At 41.3% G+C, this 17,469-nt stretch overlaps 1 pseudogene; it reads right to left on the bottom strand.

Annotated features, from left to right (window-relative positions):
- Positions 1-522: 522 nt before the first annotated feature.
- LOC149149040 (serine hydroxymethyltransferase, mitochondrial pseudogene) lies at positions 523-5,118 on the bottom strand (annotated as a pseudogene).
- Between the last annotated feature and the right edge of the window lie 12,351 nt (positions 5,119-17,469).

Here is a 17,469-nt window from a genome sequence, read left to right as displayed (position 1 = left end):
TCGAGACGAGAGTAGTCGGCCTCGTTGGAAAGAGCAACAATAGATTACAGAGCTCTTTATAGCATAGCCGATCCGGACCTAAACAAGGGTGAACTGGAGATTTTTCGCATGGTCGCCATTTCCATAGCCATGCTTTGCACCCCTGCAACTCCAAATATCAAATGCCCTCTGTCCCCAATATAACAGGCATTCAATCATGAAGCCACGCCAACGCCTTAGAGGAACGTGTAGTCAAAATAGTAAATGTAAAGAATATTCCTCCTTCAGAAACTTGCCATGTGTCACACAGTTAACACGTATGTTGTCACTTGTCCACTCACATGCAAGATTTTTTGTGAGTTGGCTCATTGCTCCTTTGCTGGCTGCATATATGGTACCAGAGAGTAGCTACAACACCAACAACCGATGAAATGAAAACAATGCTTCCCCTTTTTTGATGCTTTTAGTAGAGGATGTGACAGCTGAGATATATGATAAGCATCAAACTGCAGCCCAGATTCCTTCCACTGAGTCAAACATTCATTAAAATCCTTCTCTGTACGTGAACATGTCATTAACAGTGGAAATCCTTTGTTCATTTATCTTGAAAATGTATATAGAATGGTTGCTTCTTCGCTCCATCCTTTTTCCACTCGTAAAACCCTTCAACTGACACAAGGCAATGATAACTTGGAATAAGTCAACGAACAGAAGCCTTCTCATAACCGATTCTGATCGAGCATTGATTTCAAAAAGGACCACAGTTTTGAGACTTGAGTATGAAACAGAGTTTTGATGGACCTTCGTTGGTGATCATGAGAACCTGCCACAACAGTTGTGAGCGCAAAGCAAAATTACCACTGGAATGTTCCCCTTCAATGGAGTACAAGCCCACATATAACAGCTTGACAAACCTCGTTTCCTGCAGTGTTTCCATCAATTCACTTTAAATATCTGTCATTTCCCAATTTCGCAGCGCAGCCAGTGCAAGGTCAGTGTTTTCGCTACGAAATCACTAAAACAGATGGCGCTGCGAAACTGCTAACGGATTTATGTGCTGCGAAAACACCCTGACTTTAAGCTAGGCTAAATTTTTTTTTTTTGGCAACAGACTTTTCAGTGATAACAGCGGCTCCACTTGGGATAGTGTGCCCTTGTGGTGCACTAAGAACCTGCAGTTCCAGTGCCTTATAGAATTTATTTAACAAACAGAAATTTGCTTGACAAGCATGACTTTAGGAGAAGGAAAACTATTTCTAATGAAAAAAGAAATGCTCAGTCAACCTTGAGCTTATTTGCATTTATCTTACCTACCTACCCTATCAGCTGCAAGCTCCACTTGTAGCTCAAGCAACATGATATTTCCAATAAAGCCAATCAATTGTCTTTTCTGATATGGGAGGCTCTTGACTGCATTCAACCTCAACATAACCATGGTAGTGGGATGACCAACTCAACTCATAATATACTTGATCTTCATAATGCAAATGAAAATGAAAGACCGGAGTGCAAAGCTTGTCCATATATTCACTTACAGGGTCCAAGAAGACATGGTTATGTTGATGATCATCATAATATTCCACATCTTTAGACAACTGATTCGCAACCACACAAGGTTCTTTTGATATGCTATCCAACTGCTTTTCTGAATGATTGTCATAAAAAATATAATTTTCCTCACTATTATGATCGTTATTTGAAGTAAGCTGCTGCAAGGAATTACAAAATTGAGCAAGTTTTTCCTCTGCCTGAGGGTCATAGGAAATTTCCTCCAATATTTCTTCTTTCTGGGTGCAATCAATTTCATCTTCATCATGATCTGAAGCCTGACCAATCTGCTGCATCTCTACATCAATATCAAAGGATGAAACATGGGTTTCACAACTAAACCCCTGCTGATCTTCATGCTGTGTTTCATGGGATGTTATATCTTCTCCTTGGTGCTGGAATGCATTGTTATGAAGAGCCTCTAAAATTTCTTCATCCATAAATTCATCATCACCATAACAATCCTCCAAGTACTGAATAAGATTTAAAGAATGCCTACAGCAATCTTTGAGCAACAACAAAGAAGGATAACATTCTTTATACATTTCACAGAACACATCATGAAAACTAGCAAGCGAATAGATTGAACCATTTTCCAGACCTTTATACCAAGACCATGCTTTTCCTTCTAAAGTGGCCATAAACATCCTCATGAGACAATCCTCAGGGAAATGAACCTTAAGACTGCGTACATGCATATGAAACCTAACCAAATGAAGAGCAGCATCATCTTTCTTTTCATCTTTGAATATTGGAAGATCCTCTAACCAATCAACCTCCGGCATAGGATTTGGAAAACCAGGGATATGAGACCGATCCATAGGAGCATACCTGGCATTCATTCTTGCAGTAGAATCCATCTTGAAACTTCATCAAGCTACTGATCTTCTAGCAGTGGAGTCACCTTCTAATTTTTTATTTGATGTGTGGAGTCACCAAGGTAGTTTGCAGCCTCAAAAAGATGTCTGAGCTCCTGCTACCTTCAGAAGTTCAACCATTGATTTCGGGAATGAATAATCTTCAGACTCCCGGCAGACGCACCAAAATGTTATCACAAAATCGTGTACTAAGGGCTGCTACTTAGCAAGATCTCATGAAACTGTTTCAGACCAGGCTTTAGACTAAGGTTTAGCCTCCTTAGTCAGAGAGGGCTCTCTCACAGATTTTTGATATGCATTAAGGGCAAGAAAAGATGGCTAACTCTTTAAACAACACATGAAAAATAAGATGGTTGGACAAATATCAAATTAGTCTTCATTGGGCTTATGGAGTCTCACACATTTAGTAAACAAAAGCACAGTCATTTCATGGAAGTCAAGGCTCTTTGCATCAGATGTTCAAACATACTTTACATAAACCACAGCTTGCCAAGCATACAGGAAGTCAGAGCATTAAACATGAATTCTGAGTGATTATGCTGTAACAAGGCTGTAAAAGAACATTAAGAGAATAAACCACCTTCACATTTGAACAATATAATCCATTGAGAATCTTGAGAAGAAACAACAGCTGTTTTACTATTACTGTAATAAGTCTTTTACATTGGCCCAAATAAAACTCTGTTTTTGTATAAAATCTCCAACCCTGTTTACATCAGAGTTTCTCCTATATATAGGAAAACCAAAACTAAACTACCTTGAGTCTCCTCAACAAGCATGAGGGGAGAGCTCGATGGTCTATCATTAATTACCTTATCTATATCTAAACAAACTTATTAAATACAAAGGTAATGTGCTGTAAATACATAGAGTCCTAATCAAACTAAAACACTAATTCCATTCTCCTCGTAACATGATTCTTCTTGGATCCTTGACAGCTGTCCTCCTTCAGTTACGCTGAGATGGCTGAGCTAAAGATGCAATAAACCAGCTAACCTTGGATGCTTGAAAGCGCTGATGGCTCATTAATTGACCAAAAGATGTGCTCTGTTTTTACAGTCTCTGTCTCCCAACATTCTCCGAAAATGTAGCAGCATGTTCCCAAATCTTTAATAACTCAAAGTATTGAATGCTGCTACTAAATACCATGTCTCCAGATGAGCTGTAGGTTGTATTGATGTACAGGTGTCTCTCTTCTAACATTCCCGGTCAAACTGTTTATTCTGCATTGAAAACATCACCTACAGCAGTTTCGTAGCGTGCTACGAAACTACTGTGTGATTTAAAAGCACAGTCTTCCTCACTGGTTTCTTCTAACACTGTGCTTATGGCTGCACTTTTTCCAACAGTGGCATCCAATGAGACTTGTAACACATCAGGAGGCCACTCCATCCCTCTTACTTTATCAACAACTTGAATTGCATGCTGAACTTGTGGTATTGCCAAACCAATGCTGGTAACATATAGCTGAGGGTAGGCACTAAAACTTGGTAAAGAAAAAGCATTGTCTTCTTCAGCTGACGTCCAGATTGCCATTCTAAATACATCTTTGATCCTTTGCCGAACTTTTAATATCAGAACCTTATAAACAAGTTCATAACCTTTTTCACTTAGACACTTAGCAAAATGAGCACAATTACTGAGAACCTGCCCTTGATATGCTTTATACTCTGAGGTAGTTGCCTGTTTAAGAGCAACAGCTAAGCCAGTTATGGTATGATTGTGAGGACCACCTTGAAGACCAGGAAACACAGCTGCATTAATCTTTTTCTCATAATCATACTTAACCTCTTGCCCCTGCTTGTTAATTTCTTTGATGCCCTTTCTATAAAATATCATTGCACCACGAGGACCACGGAGTGACTTGTGTGTAGTAGTGGTCACTACATCTGCAAACTCAAAAGGAGATGGAACTACACCAGCTGCAACAAGTCCACTTATGTGTGCCATGTCCGCCAACAACACAGCTTTTTGCTTGTCACAAACCTTGCGCATCTGAGCATAGTCATAATGGCGTGCATAAGCACTAGCACCAGCAATCATAAGTTTAGGCCTGAATAGGACTGCACTTTTCTCCAGCTGGACATAATCAATATAGCCTGTAGATTCATCCAATCTATAAGGCATTGTTTCAAAAAAAATTGAAACTGCTGAGATCTTTTTAGTATCGGTCTGGTAACCATGAGACAGATGACCACCATGTGGAAGATCAAGTGCCATGATACGATCATGGGGCTTCAACAAAGCAGTGTAAACTTGAAAATTAGCCGGAGAGCCTGACAAGGGTTGTACATTAACTCCCCATTTATCTGGATCCAAACCAAATGCTTCCAATGCTCTTTTCTGACATAACGACTCTGCCATGTCAATGAATTCATTTCCTCCATAGTATCTTGCACCAGGATAGCCTTCACTGTATTTATTGGTCATGACTGATCCTACAGCCTGCATGACTGATAATGAAGTAAAGTTCTCTGAAGGGATAAGTTCAATACCCTTCCATTATCGATTTTTTCAAGTTCTATGATATTCGCAATCTCGGGATCGACCTCCTCCAGTGGAGCATTCAGCTGCTTTGGACAAGTGACATGGGACTTTTGTTTTTCGAGACGAGAGTAGTCGGCCTCGTTGGAAAGAGCAACAGTAGATTACAGAGCTCTTTATAGCATAGCCGATCCGGACCTAAACAAGGGTGAACTGGAGATTTTTCGCATGGTCGCCATTTCCATAGCCATGCTTTGCACCCCTGCAACTCCAAATATCAAATGCCCTCTGTCCCAATATAACAGGCATTCAATCATGAAGCCACGCCAACGCCTTAGAGGAACGTGTAGTCAAAATAGTAAATGTAAAGAATATTCCTCCTTCAGAAACTTGCCATGTGTCACATAGTTAACACGTATGTTGTCACTTGTCCACTCACATGCAAGATGTTTTGTGAGTTGGCTCATTGCTCCTTTGCTGGCTGCATATATGGTACCAGAGAGTAGCTACAACACCAACAACCGATGAAATGAAAACAATGCTTCCCCTTTTTTGATGCTTTTAGTAGAGGATGTGACAGCTGAGATATATGATAAGCATCAAACTGCAGCCCAGATTCCTTCCACTGAGTCAAACATTCATTAAAATCCTTCTCTGTACGCGAACATGTCATTAACAGTGGAAATCCTTTGTTCATTTATCTTGAAAATGTATATAGAATGGTTGCTTCTTCGCTCCATCCTTTTTCCACTCGTAAAACCCTTCAACTGACACAAGGCAATGATAACTTGGAATAAGTCGACGAACAGAAGCCTTCTCATAACCGATTCTGATCGAGCATTGATTTCAAAAAGGACCACGGTTTTGAGACTTGAGTATGAAACAGAGTTTTGATGGACCTTCGTTGGTGATCATGAGAACCTGCCACAACAGCTGTGAGCGCAAAGCAAAATTACCACTGGAATGTTCCCCTTCAATGGAGTACAAGCCCACATATAATAGCTTAACAAACCTTGTTTCTTGTAGTGTTTCCATCAATTCACTTTAAATATCTGTCATTTCCCAATTTCGCAGCGCAGCCAGTGCAAGGTCAGTGTTTTCGCTACGAAATCACTAAAACAGATGGCGCTGCGAAACTGCTAACGGATTTATGCGCTGCGAAAACACCCTGACTTTAAGCTAGGCTAAATTTTTTTTTTTTGGCAACAGACTTTTCAGTGATAACAGAAGTGATGGATCTACTTATTTATGATGGGTTAAGTGAGGTAGATGCTTTCATGAATGGATTTGAAAGGGTGGTGTCGGAACAGCCACGTTTCAAGGCTTTCAAATGAGTACTACGCGCTATGCCCGCAAGGTGGTGGGGTACACACCAAGGAAGCTTTCAGGACTGGCATGAATGTAGGGGAATGATGCGCATGTGTTATGGGAAACCTCAGATGTGGCTAACAAATAAATAAAATGGATGGGACGTTCAACACATGCACCTGTCCAGGTGGGTATAGGCATATGTTAAACAACCTATGCGGATGCACACAAACTTAACGTTAGGAGACACGATCAATAAGAATGTGTGGGTGAGGCAATTGCGCAAATGATCCCTCTAGTTGGGATGACGGAGTGTGGAAAGAATGAGTGTGTAGAAGGTTACCCATGTAGAAGCCTTTAACAAAGTGTGCAAAGCACTGAACTGGGTATATAACGCGCAGTGAAGTGATTGGGACCTGCATGTACCAGCAGTTTTTTGGGCTTAAAGGAAAATGTATAGGAAACTAACAAGATAGATGCCTTCTAGGCTGGCCTATGGAGCAATTGCTACAGTCCCAAAAGATTATGTTATGCCTAGTCCGCGCATAACAATGCTGGTGCATATGATGGTTTACGGAGCCTTGGAAACAGGGATCGCATATCTGAACGAAGAAGAACGGTTGGGACCTGAGCACGAAATCCCATAGGGTGATCTTAGGCTCCAAAGAGTCATGAAAGAAAGGTTGTGGTTAAGGGAGAAAAGCGCTCTGGTGGAAGCAGAATTCAATAATTTTGAGGAAGAAATAAAGAAGGATTTTTTTGTTAAGAAAACTATGGTGATAAATCAGGGTGCACACGATTACATTGACAAATTTTGGGACTACCTCCATGAGTTTATCAGCTTGATGCCTAGGATTGGACCATATATTACTAGAAGGATCACCCATGGTGGCGCAATGCAGATGGTGAAGTTCACAATGCAGATAGTAAAAATAAAAGGTGGATTTTTTCTAGGAAAAGTGATGGATGACTAGTTGAAACCCTCTACAGGTGGCACAGTCACCTAACTAGCCATGGGAAGTACAGTTTTAGCACTCTAGGTAGTTGAAAGAAGGTGTGGGACTATAAACTACTCTGCCCGAGAGTTTTGCGATGTCGGGACTACATGTGGAAGCAAAGTGTCACAAGGTCCACGACCACGTAAGGGTAGCTACGCTGCCGCATGGTTTGGCTGGAAAGTGACCATTGCAGTCACTATTCACAATGTGATGCTTGACTTGATACCAAATGGAGAGGGCGACAGGCATTTAAGATGAGCATTATGGGCAATATTTGGGAAAATCTGCTGCCTAGGGAGCATTAATGGACCAGAGTTGGGGGAAATGGTCAAATTCAAATTCAAAAGGCGTTAGAAATTGCAAAGGGCTGCCCAACAAGAAACACTTAATCATTTGTGAATTAATCTGTCATGCGCCGAGTATTTCGAATCGAGACCTGTTTTCCCTATGGAGAGCATTGTTTAAGCACCTTGTTAAGTAGCTGGGAGACTTTTGGACGAATAAGATGGCAAGCTTGTGCAAATGAAAGGGATGAAGTAACAGATATAGGGAAGCAGTTCTGAGACCGCAGTCTTAGAACAATGCGTCCAAGAGATACAATAGGCAGTTGCTCAGTGCGTTGCTGACCATACAACAGTTTGAGCATAGTTGGGAGGTCTCCGCGCGAAGATCTCTGCACTGGCAGAGTGACTCGAGGCTGAGTCATGATGTTTTTTTGGGGGGTCTATTGGGCGTGGGATCCCCCCAAGTGAAGTTTTTGGGCTTAAAGTCCAAGTTTTGACGAAGTCTGATGTAAGGACTCCATGATTTGTGGGCAGGGAGAGGGAAGTTGTAATTGAGTCATAGGGTTGTCCGACCTTACTTTTGTAAATGTAGTGTCGGCTTGAGAGTTCTACCCATGGTCCACGAACCATGGGATTGTATAAACAGAGAGAGGTTCTACGTGTAAAGAAATGATAATCATGATAGAAATCAATTGATGAAGCATTGAGTAAAAGTGAAGAGTCATGTCTTTGGGTCATAAAGTAGGAGAAGGCTCTGCAGTTGAGTGCGTAGAGGCCTAGTAGTCTACAGCTGAGTGTGCAGACTCCTGCAGCTGAGTGTACAGGGCGGGTTGAGTCTATAATCAATTGAAAAATTAATAAAGAGAAGTTCTACCATATTTCTAGGTATATTTTCTTGTTTTATGCATTGAAGTATATTGGGTATGAATTGCAAGTTTACTGTTTATTTACTACACAAACTTATATGAATATGTTAAGCAAGTGAATATAATATAAGGTATCTATTTACACAAAGATAACTAATTGTTATAAGAAGATAAGTATGATCCATGGTGTGACTTGGGGAAATAGCGTAGATTACTTCTTTAGCAGCGCGAAGCTCCTCAGCCCCTAGTTAGGGCTGCATGAAGTCAAGTATAATAGGGCGCGACAGCCTCACAGGTCAGGAAAGTGCACGAAGTAACCTACACGAAGGCAGTCACAGTTGAACTAAATCAACCCCTTAGACATCTCAAGGGTGTGAAAGCTTGGTTCCAGCATCCCCCCATACTACTTTGGGTGAGACCTCAGTCTGTGCCTCGCTAGTTGTTTTTGAAAGGGCTAGTAGTACAAGGATTTGTTTGGCTAATTAACTCTGAACCTATGTCAGGCCCCAACAAGCCAATATGTATTTATTTTATATTTCAAGTATTGCTATTAAGCCCTTTTTTTATCGTTACTAAGCTTTGGAATGATATTATCTCTATGTGTGTGTGTGTGTGTATATATATATATATATATATATATATATATATATATATATATATATATATATATATATATATATATATATATATATATATATATATATATATATATATATATATATATATATATATATATATATATATATATATATATATATATATATATATATATATATATATATATAGATAGATAGATAGGATGGATCGAAAATCTTATAAGATTAGGAGAGATAATTAAATGTATATTATATACATTATAATAATAGATGTATATCTATGTATTGAACAAATTGGGCCAAGCCTTCTCAAATATCGGGAAGGGTAGCAATAGATATACATATATGTCTATAAGGCTGGATTGGGATGTGGCTTCAATAAGCTTAGAAAGGGTAGTGCATTATGCATATAAATGGCATCGTAACCAAGTGTTAGGCGTAGAGGAAGCCAAAACATACATATATACATTCATCATGGGGTTGGATGTTCAAGGCCTTGAGTAGTAGAGAGCCCATAACCTTACATGCTATGTTACCAAGCATTATGCCCAAGGGCAGAAGAGGAGGAAATCAAAGTTGTACGATGTTGAGGGAGTATTATCTATCCACATAATCCTGGAGGAATTTTCCCAAAGATTTCAAATGGAAGAATGGTCATATCTCGCCGGGATCTATCCGTCGAGATGGTGTCGCAGTAGGGTTGTTTTCCTGACATTTAGAAACCAAGCAGAGGATCCATATTTTATAATGTGATAAATGTGTTTAACCAAGAAGTGGAGGATCTAGTGGGACATAGGGTTAGTGTGGTAGCCATTGTGTTCCATGGGAGATGTGGCAATGCCTTATAAGTCGAGTGAAGGTTTATTTCATTGCAACATGGTGGCCTAGCATAGGACACATCGCCTGGGTGGTAAGGTTGGGTGATGTAACCCTCAAATTTATTCCTCAATGGTATCCTATGGTGTTGGGTACAAAATTCTCAAAATTTTGTTTCCAAGAGGATGTTGCATGATGGTCCAGTGTTTATCTCACATCAAAGTAGGGAGGAGCCGCATCACCTTTCCACACCACCCTAGAGATCTCAAAAGGAAGCCTGGTCAGCCCATATATTTGAACACATTACAAATGGAAAAGGTCAATATGAGGTGGAAGTGGTGGAGCCGAGCATTCAGCCACAACAAATGGTGATGTGGCCATTAGGGGTACCACGTCCGCATACTTCTCATATATATATATATATATATATATATATATATATATATATATATATATATATATATATATATATATATATATATATATATATATATATATATATATATATATATATATATATATATATATATATATATATATATATATATATATATATATACAGGTCTTGTGAACCATGAAACTAGATATAAACGCGTCGGAAATTGGCATAATGTTACCTAGAATGATCAAGTCGGCAGCTACCATGTGGACTATGACTTGTACAAGGTTAAAACCAATGTTGGGTCTATGTTATATTCTTTCCACGACTAGTCCAACACGTGAAGGAGGTGTTAGAGGAGGGGGTGTCATCCCCCCTTTGTTGCGTCGGGCACAACATCCCAAGAAATTTTTTTTGGACTTTATATTAGGTGGGTAGACCTACCTATGGTTTTGTGCATGATGGTTTTCTTCCCATGGTATTTTGTAGATCTAGTTAAGGGAACTACGGTCATGTTCTAATCCAGGGTTAATGGATTGGGGTTTATGGATGCTTCAATATGTATGTATATATATATAGATTGTAACATTGAAAGGAATATAATGAAAAATCAATCTAGTAGTCTTGGTTTCGGGATCCAGGAGAAAATATTTGTATATTTGTTTTTTGTTTCTCACCATTGTATATTATTTTATTTTTTTAGAATACATATGTAGGTAACTTTTGTACAGTTTAAAACCTACATGACTTAGGTAGCCAATTGTGCACCCCATGGAGACCATGTGGGTGCCACGTGGTAGGTCTGATGATGTGAGAAGGTGATATGCTACTGTTTTAATTACCATATATTTTGATTCGGGATTCAGATTGGAGTAAATTTTATATCATTGGAAAGGTCTCAATGACATGAATGCATTGATGTCATCCATTTCAAGTTTTGGGGTAGTTGAAAATGATCAAAAAATATAGACCCCATTTCCATAAATGGACTTTGAAGGTTAGGTCATCAGAGTAACTTCCTCCTTCTACCCTTAGTAGGGTCTAGGGATAGTAGGGTGTGTTATAATAAAGTCGATCTCTAATGGAATTTTCTATTTTCTACTCCAAGTGAGCTCATATTATTTAGTCCACAAGATCCCAATCCTAGTCCCTTAGGAATTAACACCTTTAATTTTTCTGTGCTTATGTATTGGGATTTTGTAAAGTGTTTTAGGATCTTACTTTATTCAAATATTAAAATTCTATAAAATTATCTTAGAATCTCACAGAGAGCTATTTTTGGGAGTGTATTTCATTTATTATTTGGATACTTTTAAATGAGCAATGAAATATCATGAATGTATTTCTCCTATGAATTTTCATGATCAGTGAATGAATGAAATCATTTTAGCATTCCTTGAATATATGGACCATTTCCCTACTTTATGTCTATTTATTTTATTCAAATGTGGTTTTCTCATAATGTATGAATGGATGAGTATTGCAGAATGAATTGTTAGATCATATTTATTTCTTATATTATTATTTATTTTCTTTTAAAACACTTGGTCCACTTACAAGTGAATGTGGTGAATGATCTCATTTATATGCTCTGAGTTAATTTTAACATCAAAATGAATGAAAATAAGAGTACCACCTCTATAAGAACATAAAGAGAACATGAACAAGGTCGTAGGAGGTATACTTTTTTCCTTGTCTAGAAAAGAAATCAACACCTCGTAGCTTGTTCAAGAGATACCCATCAACTGAATTAAAAGACCCATGCTCATGCTATGCTCTTTAAGTTTCCACTTGCACTATCATATTCATTGTGTTGAGTTTAGCACTTTTGTAACTTATACCTAATGTTATATCTACAGTTGAGTCTTATCATAACCTATAATTAACTTGAGAGTGTCGGCTACATGGGGCCTGACCCAGGTTCAGCAGTGAGTTTAGCTAAGCAAATCTCGGTACTACTCGCCCTTTTAGCAAAAGTCCGTGGAGCATGGACTGAGGTCTCACCCAAAGTAGTATGGGAGGGTGCTGGAACCAGGTTTTTGCAGCCTAGGGATGTCCGATATGGGTGATAGATATGCGATTCAACCTTTACGCTTACTAGATTATGCACACTAGCGGGCTCCCTGTGTCCTATGGAACTGCCTTCACACAGATCCAGCCGCAATGCGATCAGTATTAATTACCCAAGTCTTCCTTAGTTAGGTTTTGTTCGTTAATTACTTAGAAATTTTTCATACATAAACATACATACAAGTGCATGCATATAGATAAATAGATACCATTAATGCCGAACATCAAAGCATAGATCTACGAAACAGATACAATATGCCAAATCAACTTAGCTTTATTAATGATTATTTTCAAGTTCAGTTCAATACAGACACAACTCCGCCCTGCGTAGTCAGCTGCAGGGATCTGCGCACTTAGCTGCAGACTCTACCAGGCCTCTGTGCACTCAATTGCAGAGCCTTTACCTACCACTACGACCCACTACCTTCAGATACACTTCTATCCTCTAACCATGTCTTCGCATCTATCTATTACTTACCAAAAACTCTTAACTCCCTTTACACTTAGAGCCTCGCTCTATTTATACAATCCCATGGTCCATGGACCATGGGTAGGCCATCACAACTTTACATTAGATTACATTATTTTAGGGCGGACAACCCTATGACTCATCCTAGACTCTTGTGCTCTGCGCCAGCATTTCGTGGAGTCTTTACATTATATTGACCAACACTCAGGCTTTAAGCCCCAAAAACATGCTATGGGGGGATTTGCTACCCAACAGGCCCCCAACACAATCATCGTGACTTGTCTTGAGTCACTCTCCTAGTGCGGAAATCTTGGCGTGAAGTCCATCTAGGAGGCCACGCGTAGCTTGGGTGTCTGCAACACACTGTTCGGCTGTCTGCTGTATCTGTTGTACACGTAGCTCTAAACCTTCATGAGCAAGGTCACCTTCCTGTCCAACTGTATATAGTTCCTACATCTATGCTAGCTTCCCTTCAATGGTAGCTATAATTGTGAATGCTTCATCGATCCATGGTTGGATGCATTCTTTAAGAAGGGCTTCTTTTTGGCGCGTGGCGTCTAATTGGTCCATCAGTGCCCTTGCATGTTGTAGACTAGTGAGTTGTTGAGTAAGGAAAATCATTAGCACGATGCCCCAGACACTGTCGTACACCTACTGCAACTCGCACACCTTGGTCTCTAGGCGCTGCAGATTTGGGTCTTCCTGCAGGTGCGTAAGCATGGTGAGTGCTTGCTCCAATAGCTTGGTGCAATCCTATGTTGCTTGTCCAATTTGTTCCAACCCAATTTGGATAGCGCTGGCACGCTACTCTCTAACTTCTGGGGGGATGCAGGGTTGCGCCTTCAATCGTAACTCAACGATCTATAGGTTTAGCTCCAACTAAACCTTTCCCGTTTCCTCCCAAGCCTCGTAAACTCCAGCTGCCAATCTATATACCCATTTTGTTGATGGGAGCTCTATTGGCATGGCCAACTCTGGAACACTTCTGCATGCATCTTCTACAGCCTGTTCCAGTCCATGAGCCTACGCAACCAACTCATCCCACTAGATGCTGAGCTCATCCATGTTGATTTTCTGTTCATGCAGGACCTAGATTGCTCGGCCTTCTCGGGCATGGAGCTCTGCGATGACCCCATCCTACAGTTGGTACAGAATTTCGCATGGCAGGACAGCCAACTTCAAGTTGACACCTTTCATGATGCTCATAATAGCCTGGTCACCCTCACTTGTTGTTGCTAGCGCGCCTCCGAGAAAGACGAACATGTTGTCCATATGGGCGCGTAGCGTCTATTCGGCCTTGGTGGTTCCTACTATGACATACTAGGCCATTGTGCCTATTTGGGGGTGTTTTACCTGTAAACCTTGTAGCTGTGTGCTGAGCACCCCCAACACAGTGTCCTGGTCCATCCATAATCCTTGGAGTGCATCCTTTGTGACCTCACAAATTGTTTCATTGATATCCAATAGATCACCTTCTGTGAGTGTGATCGGGTCGATGGACATCGTTGTGGCTTTTCCCTTCTTTTGGGGAGTTGTTTTCTCAGTGCTACATGACCGCTTGAGTTGGGTCGATGTGGAACTGGGGTCTGCATGTTCCTTGGTCCTGTTCCCTTTCCTGGTCTGCTACCCCGTGGACGTCTCCTGGCCCTCCTAGTGCTCTCCGGTTGGTGCGGTTTTGGTCTCTGCCGTTTGTGTTGCTGCTGCTACATCAACCACCTTTTGCTGTGTAGCTGCTTTTTGTCCTTGGAACCTCCTCTCAGCCAGCTACGTGATGTGTAGCTTGGTGTCCTTCTTTCTTTACTGAGCTATAACCTTCTCCATTTTTGCCAAGTCTAGGGCACACCACTCTGGGGGCCATGACTCCATTACTGTGAAGATTGCATCATCCATTGCAATGAATGGAAGCTTCACCCATTTTCGTGTTGGGTCCTTACACACCTGGATATACAAGTTATGGATATCCACCTTGAATTCTACTGCACATTGAAAGATGTTATGAATCATAGGGGACAAGCATAGCCTGCGGTTGATTCATGTTCAGATGCTCACCTCCACCAACACCTAGAACAACTTTATCTTGTGAATCTTCTGCATGCCTTTTGTAGCCCAAAGCGAGGTGTACCTAGCGGCTTCGGGCATGTCACCCTCAATAGTGGGAAACTGGCTATCCTCCAGCAGCTCCCCTGCAACCAACAGGATGGATAAGAGTAACCATGCATAGTGGAAGGTCTTACCCTGCTCCTTGGCCTCCCTGCAGTTCATCAAGAACTTGTCACAGAGGAACTACGCCCAGTTGAACTAGACCCCTTCTGTGCATTGCTTTGCCAATGCAGTCACAGATGTTGGTACTTCATTGGCGCGACATTTCCTCATTAGCCTATCAGCCAACAGTTGGGTGGCTACGTGCACCCCTTGGTCTTTAATGCTTTCTATTTCATACCCCCACTTTCTCTTTTCTAGTTTATACATGGCCTTCATGACTTCTGCGAGGGCCAAGTCGCTGCTTTTTCCTGCTATGGCCGCAGGGTCGTTTCCTTTGACTGGTAGTCAAGAAATTCAGTGAATTAGATTGGTCATGATGGGAATCGGCTCCTCTAGCTACAGATACCCATCATGCACTAGGCATAGTAGCTGCCTGATGAAAAAAATGGTGATGGGCGCGCAGTGGTAGTGGGGTATCCATCGCAGATGGAGTAACCCAACCCTCTCCACACTGCACAACCATTTATACTTCATTAACCTCTCTGTGGCCAATTGTGGGAACTTCTCACTGTCCATGAGGTCCTAATCTTCAAAATTCATAGTAGGTATCTATCCCAATGGTGGACCTTCAAACCTTATATCATCCGGTAGGATCAGGGTTTGGAGTGCACTCTTCATAGCCTCGAGGTCCTTTGGTACCTTGGCTTTCCCCTTCCACAGGGGGATGTAAGGAGGTAAATTTATTGTGGAAGGTATTTGGGAGACATCCTCCACCTCATCATCTTACGCCTCAATTCGGGTGATCAGGGCTTGCAAGTCTTCCTCTTCCTCCTCCTCTATTTCAATGGTGACGACTTTTCCCTTCTCTGCCATTGACAATTTGCCAAACCATAGGTTTCTTGGGGATACACGAACTGGCCCCATCGTTTTCTTATCATTTTGTGGCCGTGGCATGCATGGTGATTTTGGAACTTTTGGCACGACTGCCGCCTCTCTAGGCTACTCATGGGACATACGGGGCTCTACGGGAACTTCGGCGAATCGTACTCTTGTTCTAGCAGTCATCATTGTGTCTACACTTGAGGATGGTAAGAGTACGTGACACTCACTACTCTGTACTTGCTCAATTCTTAAACAACCAAGTGTTGTCGTGTGGCTGGCCCTGGGGGTTTTATAGCATCTTTTGAATTTGAATTCGACCCTTCCCCACACTTCTAATTCATTAATGCCTTCTTGGCGGTAGATCATCCCAAATCTAGTTCTTAATTCATGTCTTAATTGCCTGCCGCCTGCTCCTTTTTGCCTTAAATTGGACCTCTTGTCATGAACAGTGCACCAACAGTTACCTCCCAGCCTACCCGCACAGCAGTGCAACCCCTATGTGCAGTCGTGACCTGTATGACATACCTATCCTGCGTGCAACCTCCATATCGCACAGCTCCCATACAGACTCTTTTATAGTCCCGCACTCTCTTTCAACTGCTTGGAGTGCTGAGACTGTGCTCTCCACGAACAATCAGGTGGTTACACCACCTATGCAAGGCTTCAATTTACTTTCCAGCCTAGTCTGTGGGCACCCCTCAATTACCCTCATGTCTTGCAGTGCGTCGCATTTTTCCTTATATGGTGTGCTCCCCTGTTTGCTTTGTCTAGTAAGGTGCGGTCGTAGCGATGGTAGCAGGGTCACAAATTCTTCTAATGCAATAGTATGGCTGGCTATACCTTGTCCTATCATGCTTAGTTTCTCATCGTAGCATGCTTGCGCAATTTCAGTTTCCAATTTGTTGATTTCTTCGTTCAATAACATGCTTTTCTTTCCTAGCCATACCTGATCTTCTTTTAGTTCACGAAGTTCCAAGTTCCCTCAATGAATAGCTTCTTGTAACTGCATAATTCCTTTACCCGGGTCCTCGCATACTGTCCCAATTGTGGGACCTGTTGTATGGGGATTCTTCTCTTCTCTTATGATCTCGTCTCTTCTCTTCAGTGTTGGAGTCATTTCTGTGATCAAGTTTTTTCTCATGGCCCTATAGGCCCATCTAATCGTTGGTACGCACAGGCCTCAATCAATTCATCTCGCCTGGTGAACTCTGTTCGTGTTTTCGCATACCTTTTTGAATGCTTCAACATGGAATACTTGTGGTGTGCCTCGCTTTTCCTGCTACTATGTCTAGTTCCAATTTTCAATTAGTCTGGGGTGTTCTTGTGTGGATTTCACAGCGCACGTCTACACCCATCGACACAGGTGGGCATGCAAGCTGCTTCGTCCTGGCTGCCCAGTTTTTGTTTGATGCGGGCGCTTCCAAACCGTAAGCACATCTGTTATCGGTAAATCTAGTGTCTATTCAGAGCTGCTAGTCTCCCTAAGATGGGTAGCTATCTTAGAAACAAACAGATTAAAGTCACTTGTTTTTCCTTTGCGAGAGAGAGATGAGAAAGAAGCAGAGAGTACCAACCTCAGTCTTCCGCTTGGCTCCTTACTTGTTTCCTTTCCCCTTTGACAGAATCTCACCACTACTTCCTTCCTTGTCCCGCTTCATAGAGAACCTGTAGATTCATAGCAGCATAATACCATCAAAGCATAGAGATCTT

The sequence above is a fragment of the Pinus tabuliformis genome, chromosome 9, assembly GCF_031772625.1.
Source record: "Pinus tabuliformis cultivar Carrire ecotype Pingquan chromosome 9, CPIR1, whole genome shotgun sequence".
NCBI lineage: Eukaryota > Viridiplantae > Streptophyta > Pinopsida > Pinales > Pinaceae > Pinus > Pinus tabuliformis.
Note: the sequence above shows the minus strand (reverse complement) of the source record. Positions and strands in the feature narration are given on the sequence as shown.